This window comes from Pelobates fuscus, chromosome 5 (genome assembly GCF_036172605.1).
Source record: "Pelobates fuscus isolate aPelFus1 chromosome 5, aPelFus1.pri, whole genome shotgun sequence".
Classification (NCBI taxonomy): Eukaryota; Metazoa; Chordata; class Amphibia; order Anura; family Pelobatidae; genus Pelobates; species Pelobates fuscus.
In genome coordinates this window covers 196,402,991-196,412,643 of record NC_086321.1, presented here as the reverse complement: position 1 = coordinate 196,412,643, position 9,653 = coordinate 196,402,991, and positions in this window count along the sequence as shown.

Genomic DNA, 9,653 nt, shown 5'->3' with positions numbered 1-9,653 from the left:
TGTAGTAAATACAGTGTCTGTGTTTGTGTAGTGGATGCAGTGTCTATGTGGTGAATGCAGTGTCTGTGTTTGTGTAGAACATGTAGTGAGTGTAGAAAGTGTATTAGAGTTGGATAAGGGCTGAAAGGGATGAGCATTTTTTTTTAAATGTATAATTTTGTTTATTCCCCCTCCCTGCTTCTTTCCTGACCCTAGATATCTTGGTAGTCCAGTGGCACAGCATGCTTGTCCTGTGAAGAGTGGACCCAGGAGTCTAATCTTGCACATCCAGCAGCATCAAGTCCTCTCCTCTCCTTTTCAACTTACCTGTTCCTAATTTCTGAGAGTGATGGACGTTTCCCAGGAATCGTTGGTGGCCCTGTTGCAGGCTTACCGGGCTGCACATGGTGCAGGCTCTTTAGCAGAGGTGTTGGTCGGCATGGATGGCGTCCCCGGTGAAGAGGCACGACCAGTGGATGGAGGGCGGCAGGCCAGGCGTTCAAGGCCGCCGTCGCGACTGTCTCCCAGCCCGGTGAGAGGAGGGCATGAAGGACGAAGAAGCCGGCGAGCTGGAGTGGCTGGGAATGTGGAGCCGAGCCTGGAGTCATCCCCCCGAGCGATCCGGTCCCAGGTGAGGGCTGCGGCTGCGTCCGGCAGCCATTTGCAAGATGGCGGAACGGCGGGAAGATCCAGGAGCCCTCCACCTTCTCTTCCGGCGCGGCCGGAAGTGACGTCACAAAGCCGGTCGCGCACGGCCGGCGCGCCGGGTATGACATCAGCAGCCGGCGACGGGCAAAATCCGGAAGTGGGTGCCCGTGCCGGAAACAGGATGCCGGGCGCCCGGAGAGCACAAGCGCCGGCGGAAGACTGCTGCAATAGGGGTGCTGTGAGCCGGACAGCAGCCCCAAGGAGATGGGAGTCCCCAGGACCGGCCAGTTCATGGGGTGCCGCGGATCAGGCGGCAGCCCCAAGGTTGCAGTGCTGCCAGGATGCCGGCGGTCGGGAGGCCGTGTCGGCTGCAGCCCCTCTGGGAGCTGGGAGGCTCCAGGGGGATTCCGGAGAGGAGGAGGAGTCCGAGGAGGAGCGAGAAGGTGATGGAGGACGGCCCCTGCGCCTCCCCTCATTTGGTGAGTCAGCATGCGCGGGCGCCTGGGGTTTTGCAGGGGGTTCAGGTCAGGATAGCGAGGTGTTGCGCCTGCTGAGGCTTTTAGTGGAGGGGCAAGCCAGGGGTAGTGGTCTAGGGGTTCAGGGTCCAGGTAGTGCAGATAGTTTGAGGGGTCATGGGGTTGGGGTTGGTTCCTTTCTCCCGGGGTGTGAACTGGCTCCTTTAGGTTTACATGTGTCAGCTGAGGTGCAAGAGAAGATTATTCGTGGTGAGTATGAGGATCTCCTTTCTCTCGTTCCGCCGGACAAGGAGTCCGTGGACAGTCCGCGACGTGGCGAACAATTGGATGGCGAAAAGGGTAAGGCTATCCCGTGTACGTTCGGTAATTGGCTGCAAGGATTTAATATCTTTGCCAGCATGCTAGTGCGTCGTTTCCGAGAGAGGGCCCCCTCGTTATTTGGTTATTTGGACTTAATTTGGGGCGCCTACAAGGTTTATGGAGGGCAATGCTGGTTCAAATACGACCAGCAATTCCGCCAGAAGGTGGTGGCGTGTCCGGGTATGGGTTTTGGGGTGCAGGACGGCAGCCTGTGGCTGCTACTGATGACCCCGTGTAGACCCTCTCCCTTTTCGGGGGCTGCCGGCGTCCCCACAGGTACGTCGGCAGGTCAGAGGAAGGGAGTATGTTGGCTCTTCAACGAGAGCCACTGTAAGTGGTTTAGCTCCTGCAGATTCCGGCACGAGTGTGCCCACTGTGGGGGAGCCCACCCGGCTCTCCGTTGTTTCAAGAAGGGCAGACCGTCTGCCTCCAAGGGCTCTGGTAGGGACGACGTTCCTCGCAGAGAGGACTCCGGTGAGCGTGGAAAAGACGCGTCCATGGCTCGGCCAGTATCCTAAGAGGGACGTTGCTAGCCTTTTGTTTGACGGTTTCACAACGGGTTTCTGGATTCCCTTTGTGCTGTCGGACGAGGGCCAGTTTGCTGGTAATCTTCGGTCCACGCGGGGTAAAGAGGGTTTATTACAGGAAAAGTTGGAGGCGGAGATTCAACGGGGCAGCATGGCCGGCCCCTTTGATTCCCCCCCATTCCACAACCTGAGGGTGTCTCCGTTGGGTCTGGTACCCAAAAAGGATCCGGGAGCTTTTCGGTTGATTCACATTCTCTCGTACCCTTCGGGGGCGTCGGTCAACGATGACATCGACAGGGATGCGTGCAGGGTACGTTATGCGTCCTTCGACTCGGCATTGCTCCTCCTGCGGCGGGCCGGTCGTGGGGCGTTATCAGCAAAATTGGATATTGAATCGGACTTTCGTTTGTTGCCGGTTCATCCGGATTGCTTTCACTTGTTGGGGTGTTTCACGAACGGTTGCTTCTATTATGATATGTGCATGCCCATGGGCTGCGCTATCTCTTGTTATCATTTCGAACTGTTTTCTTCTTTTTTGGAGTGGGTCACGTCCAGAGTTTCGGGTTTGGGTTCCTTGACACATTACCTGGACGATTTTTTTGTTTGTCGGTCCGTCGGGTTCCCAGGATTGTATGGCGTTGCTTCAGGCATTCCGGCGGGTGGCGTCGGAGTTCGGAGCTCCTGTGTCCGAACAAAAAACGGTTGGCCCGGTGTTGGTCCTTTCGTTCTTGGGTATCGAAATTGATACTGAGAGCATGGTTTTCCGGCTTCCGGAGGAGAAGTTGGAGGGGTTGCTTCGGCTGGTGGACTTGGTCAAAGGTTCCAAGAAGGTTCAGTTGCGACAGATGCAGGGCCTTTTGGGGCACTTGGTTTTTGCATGTCGGGTGTTACCGATGGGTCGGGCATTTTGTCGCAGATTGTCCTTGTCCACGGTGGGGGTGAGGGAACCCTTCCATTACATTCAGATCACGAGGCGCCTTCGGGCGGATCTGGCGGTGTGGAGCTCCTTCCTCAGATGTTACAATGGGCACTCTTGCTGGTTGAGGGAGGCCACCACCAATGCTGCATTGGATCTTTTTACCGATGCCTCGGGGTCCGTTGGTTTTGGAGCGTATTTTCGGGGTCAGTGGTGCGCGGGGGAGTGGCCGGGGTATGGCGGTCTTACCCCTTTCGAAGGAATTTGACCTTTTTGGAACTGTTTCCGATAGTGGTCGCGCTGGAACTGTGGGGTGAGGAGCTGAGAAATCACACGGTGGTCTTTCACACGGACAACATGAGTGTGGTTCATGTGATTGCCCGATCGTCCTCCTCGTCTCCACCAGTTTTGGCTCTTCTCCATCACCTCGTGCTCCTTAGTCTTCAGTTTAATGTTTGGGTGCGGGCGCAACATGTCCCGGGTGTGCAGAATGTGGTGGCTGATGCATTGTCTCGCTTGCAGTGGGAGCGGTTTCGCGAGGCAGCGCCGGAGGCGCGGCGGATCGGTCTGCAGTGTCCGGACTCCTTATGGAAGCTCGATTTCGAGGCCTGATGGGCTTGGTATCGGACTCCTTGGCGGAGGCTTCCTGGAAGGCATACCGGGCAGTGTGGAAACAGTGGCTGTCGTCAGCACGGAATGGGGATGTATCCACGGAAACGGGACATACGGAGGCGACTCTTGTGTTGCTGGATGACTTGGTCAGGAGAGGTAGATCTTGCGCAGTAGCGGAGAAGGCGCTGGCTGCCCTGCCTTTCTTGTTTCGATTTATGGGCTGGCAGGATGTTACTAAGGAATTTGGGATCCAGAGGGTGGTGAAGGGGTGGCGACTGCGGCGTCGCCCAGAACGTCGTCGTCCAATTTCGGTGGAAATGTTGCGGCGGATTCTTTTAGTCTTGCCGAGGGTCTGTGGTTCGGATTATGTATCGAAGTTGTTTCATGTGGCCTTCTCGGTCTGCTTTTTTGGAGCCTTTCGCATCGGCGAGTTGGTAGCCCCGAGCAAGGGGAAGGCCTCGCCTTTGGCATTGTCGGATGTGCGGTGGTCTACTTCCTCCGTTGACATTTTTGTGCGGCGATCTAAGACGGACCAGGCGGCCCGGGGTGCATGGGTTCGTTTAGGGGCCACGAGGGATGAAGTCTGTCCTGTCGGGGCTTTTCACGATTTTCTGGAGGTGCGCCCGGAGCGGGGAGGCCCTTTGTTGGCTCACGCGGATGGGTCTCACCTAATACGCTATCAGTTCTCGGCAATGCTGAAAAGAGCATTGGCCGCGGGTGGAATGGAAGGTCAAGGGTTTTCGGCCCATTCCTTTCGGATTGGGGCGGCTACCCAGGCAAGTGTATTGGGTTACTCGGCTGTGGGCATTCAATGCATTGGAAGATGGGAGTCGGGGCGTTTTAAGTCTTATGTCCGACCTCATATGCTGTAACCCTTTTCTCGTTGTAGGTAGGCGGCCATGGTACGTGTGGATTCTAGGGCATTCCTATGTGCCTACGGACGAAATTTGGGGTTCTCAGTGGACTTGGCCCGAGTCCGGTGGAAGGGCATTAGGGGCCTCCGATTGCAGCAAGTATATCCAGAGTTCGTGGCGCTCCGTAAGTTTGTGTCAGGGCCGGTGGTGGTGGTGGTCCATGCGGGCGGAAACGACTTGGGGGTATCCAGGACGGTGGACCTTCTCCACGCGATTCGGCACGACTTGGCGAGGTGCATGGCGCTGTTTCCGGACATGACCTTGGTTTGGTCGGAGGTGGTTTCCAGGCCATGCTGGCACGCGCTGCCGCACTCTCGTGGTTTGGAGAAGAGCAGGCGCAAGCTGAATATTGCAGTGGGGAAATTTGTACGGCGGCTAGGTGGGGTGGTTGTCCGACACGTGGAGCTGGAAGGAGAGAACCAGAACTTAATGAGGAGGGATGGGGTCCACTTAAATGAGATAGGGTTGGACATCCTTAACACGGGTTTGCAGAGTGGGATTGAGGCTGTGCTGTCGGCGGGGGGCTCGATGACGGCAGGAGGCGTGAGGGGAAGTCGTCATCGCGGTGGCGGGAGTCCTGGCCAGCGCAGGCAGAAGTGATGAAGTTGCCGAGGAGGCTTGGGGAGTCGCAGCCTGTTGGGAGCTGATGGCGGAGGCAGGCTGCTCATGGACTCATGGTTTGTGGGGATAGACCTGTCTGTTGGGCAATCACCCCAACAGCTGACAGTATTTTATGTTGCTGACATGGAAAAATTAAATAAAGCTGTGGCCGATGCCCTTACCCAACTTATACGGTCTCTGTGTGTCATTGGGAAAGGGGGGCATCGGGTGGGTGGTACAGTCATCTAGACAGCAGTCATGTAAGCTTGTTTGAGCATGGTGCTCCACGCTCTCTGGTCCAGTGCGTCCTACTTGCCTTGTCGGTCAGTCCACCTATTGTATAGCGATGCAGAATGTGTTGACACTTTCTAAATAATAATAATCAAAGGTAAAAGGGTTATTTAAAATGAGAACTCTGAGGATAGTGCAAGAAGTAAAAACGTCTAATGGCCCTACATTGTGCTCCACTTTTAGTTCTCTTATTGTGCTATATTAGTAATCATCATAAATATTTAAAACATCGAGTGCACAGAGTGAAATGAGCAAGGTGAATTTTTTGTGTAGGACTCACCAATGAGGCAGGTGATTTAGCACTTAAATGGCCGTTGGAGTGAAACTAAATACCTCTCCTCTACGTATTTACACTAATCTGAAGTCTATAAAAAGATATGTTTTCCTCATATGAGTTTATATAGAAAATAAATAATTTGAGAAACACCTTTGTTGTAGGGAGAAATTCTCTACATACTCAGTTTGGACAGGAGACACTCCCAAGCGGAACCCCTGCTTTAAAGGGAAACTGTCACTTTTTTTGGAATGTACAACAGATGGCACATTCTACAAATCTAAATAGAGATTTAGACAGACTTGGTAATGCTACAATCTGAAATGATTACAAAAATCTTTAACCACTAACATAGTCCATTAGTGAAAATAGGAAGGAGATCCGCACTCAGAAGTTTCAAACTCTCATGAGAAACATATATTTTTTTTAAATGTGGTTCATAGGAGAAACTTTTCAAACAAAGTCCCATGTTTTTAAGCATTTGTTATATTAAAGGTATAAGTAATACTAAACTTGCAGAAGCACAAATAAAGAAGACACAACAATTTCTACCTTCAAATCCATATGCTCTCTGCAAAGATATGATATTAACAGCTTAAAAGCTACCATTTAGAATATACAATATGTTGGCATGACTACTAGGAGTCTAAAAACTTGCATGGCAGAACATTGCATAAACATATCTAAAGGTTTTTTAACCCCTTAAGGACTGAGCCAGGTGTACAAGTGATCAAAACAAAACGTAAACAAAATCTTGAACTTGCGCTATATGTCTGTTCAGGCGTAATTCACCTCTTTCATATTAAATGCACCCACACTTATATATAATTTTGTTCAGGAGATTAACCATTCCTTTTTTTGTGTGGCATTTTAATTGTGAATGTCATAATACTGTTAACTGTTACTGCAATAAAATGCACATATTTGCATTCAGTAAAGTCTCACGAGTAAAATAGCACCCCCAAGTACATGTTTTATAGTGTTTTGGAAAGTTACATGGTCAAATTTAGCACATGACAATTTTTAGTTTATACACATTGAAATTTGACAGACTGGTTATGTTGCCTTTGAGACCGTATGGTAGCCCAAGAATGAAAATTACCCATGATAGTATACCATTTGCAAAAGTGGACAGCCCAAGGTATTACAAATGGGGTATGTCCAGTCTTTTTTTAATAGCCACTTAGTCACTAACACTGGCCTAAGTTAGCATTCTAATTTATATGTGTGTGAAAAATACAAAAATCTGATTTGAATTCTAATTTTGGCCAGTGTTTGTGACTAAGTAGCTACTAAAAAGACTGAACATACCCCATTTGCAATACTTTGGGTTGTCTACTTTTGCAAATGGTATGTCATCATGGGGGTAATTCTCATTCCTGGGCTACCATACAGTCTCAAAGACAACATAACCAATCTGGCGGATTTTAATGTGAAAAAATGGAAATGCAAGTGTTATATTAAACTCTGTAACTTTTAAAAACACCATAAAACCTGTTCATGGTGGGTACTGTTATACTCGAGAGACTTCGCTGAACACATATATTAGTGTTTCCAAACAATACAACGTATCAGAACAATTATATCGTCAGTGAAAGTGCAGTTTGTGTGTGAAAAATGCACAAAACTGCCCTTTCATAGACAATATCATTGTTGTGATATGTTTTAAGGTTTTGAAACACTAATATTTGTGTTCAGTTAATATATATATTCTTTTCGGTGAAATATTTACTAAGCTGTATCCTATCTTTATTTGGTTTTATCTCTTTTACCCACATTCTTCTACTATTTTATCTCTCTTTCACCATAAACTTCATATGTAGTCCTTCCTGGCACTTCAAGTTCCTGAGTTCCTTTCTCCTTTTTCACCATGCAGGAGAATCTCCTATTTTAGTATCCCCTCCTTCCCCTTCCTTCTCCCCCTCCCCCCCCCCCCCCCCCCAGTCTATTTTGCCTGCTTGTTTATATGGTTGTCATGATGATGAGTCCATATTGGGACTCTCTTAAAAACACATTTCATGGTTTGCATTCCTTTTATTAAATTGTATTAAATATAATTTATTTTATTTATATTTGAATACTGATAAGACTTTCTATATTTTCTTTGCTCTCTATGTTGTTATGCTCTAATATTATGTTTTTATGTTAATTGATTTCTATGTCACATGATCTATGACATCATCTGACCATTTTATTTGAGTTTCAGAGCTATTTAAACAGTGAAGGTGCTTAGCACTGTAAAACTTTGAAAAAGCCTTTATATAGTTGAAATGCGTTAGTGTGTTGTTAATAGTTTAAGCTACTTTTTCATGTTATCATTTTGTTTATTAATAAAACTATTTTTTTATTATTAATTTCTGGGCCTTCCTATCTGTATCCTTGATGATTTTACCTGGGGGATTCCATATTACTTGGTGGGGAACATACCACCTATACCATTTAGGATTAAGCATTACTTATTTACTCTTCCTTTGTGAGTATATCTCCTTTTATTTATTTATTATTTATTATTTTAACATTACAGAGAACACTATTTTTTTTCTTCTTATATTACCGGATCACTATCTACTGGCATACCAGAATGCATCGAATGTGAGCACCACTACTACCGCTGCTGACCCTACATCGCTAACCACGGGCCTAAAGATACCTCCTCATATAGGACCAGGACCATCTACATTTCCACAGACGGGGATAGTACTGTGCAGGCACAGTGATCTAAGGGTGATCTTGAGCTCCAGAAAATTGTAAGTGCAATCTTTTTTATTTGCCATATTTGTTCCCCTAAAATGCTATATGATTTTGGGGTTTTGTCCCTTCTATTTTTCATCTTGCTCCATTGGAACTAAGGACTTCAGTTGCTTCCCGTCATCCTCTTATTTATTCTCGTCTACGACCAGAAGGAAGAGACTCTGGTTCGGGAAGTTCGAGCTGCTACAGATACAAAAGTCAAGCACCAGAAATCTCTCTCTTTTTCACATCAATACTAAACTTGTGGCTTTTGTTTTACATGAATTGTGATTAAAGGACCACTCTAGGCACCCAGACCACTTCAGCTTAATGAAGTGGTCTGGGTGCCAGGTCCCTCTAGGATTAACCCTTTTTTTTAATAAACATAGCAGTTTCAGAGAAACTGATATGTTTATAATAGGGTTAATCCAGCCTCCAAATCCTCTAGTGGCTGTTTCACTGACAGCCGCTAGAGGCGCTTGCGTGGTTCTCACTGTGAAAATCACAGTGAGAGCACGCAAGCATCCATAGGAAAGCATTGTAAATGCTTTCCTATGAGACCGGCTGAATGCGCGCGCAGCTCTTGCTGCGCATGCACATTCAGCCGAAAGGGAGGATCGGAGGCGGAGAGGAGGAGGAAAGCTCCCCGCCCGGCGCTGGAATAAAGGTACGTTTTAACCCTTTACTCTCCCCAGAGCTGGGCGGGAGGGGGTCCCTGAGGGTGGGGGCACCCTCAGGGCACTATAGTGCCAGGAAAACGAGTATGTTTTCCTGGCACTATAGTGGTCCTTTAATCCAAATTTTGGGCGATCAACGATTTGTTCAAAACTCCAAATTTCAAAACACTATATGGACTATATGGACACTGACTATCCTTTACAAATACTTACACATACCTCTAACACAGTTACATATACATACAAACACATACACTTTCTCCCTTACAGATAAATATAAACGCAAACACACACACACAATAACAAGTAATATCTATATTTGAAATGCTGGAGCCCATCCCAATTGTATAAACTTCTATCCCACCACACATGGAGGCTGGCCAATCAATGTCTTTATTTCATGACCATGTCTGCATTACCTAGAACGTAGTTGTCAAGGTTGAAAAAAGACTCAAGCCCAGACCAGTATAACCAGGCGTGTTATACTGATGCGTAACCACTACAAGAAACAATATAACATGCCTAACTACTAAAGTGACCATAGCATGTAATTATGATTGAGATAAATATACAGTTGTATTTCTACAGTCACTTTTATTTAAATTTCATTTCTGCATATAATCACCAACCATGCGACAAGTTGCTTAAA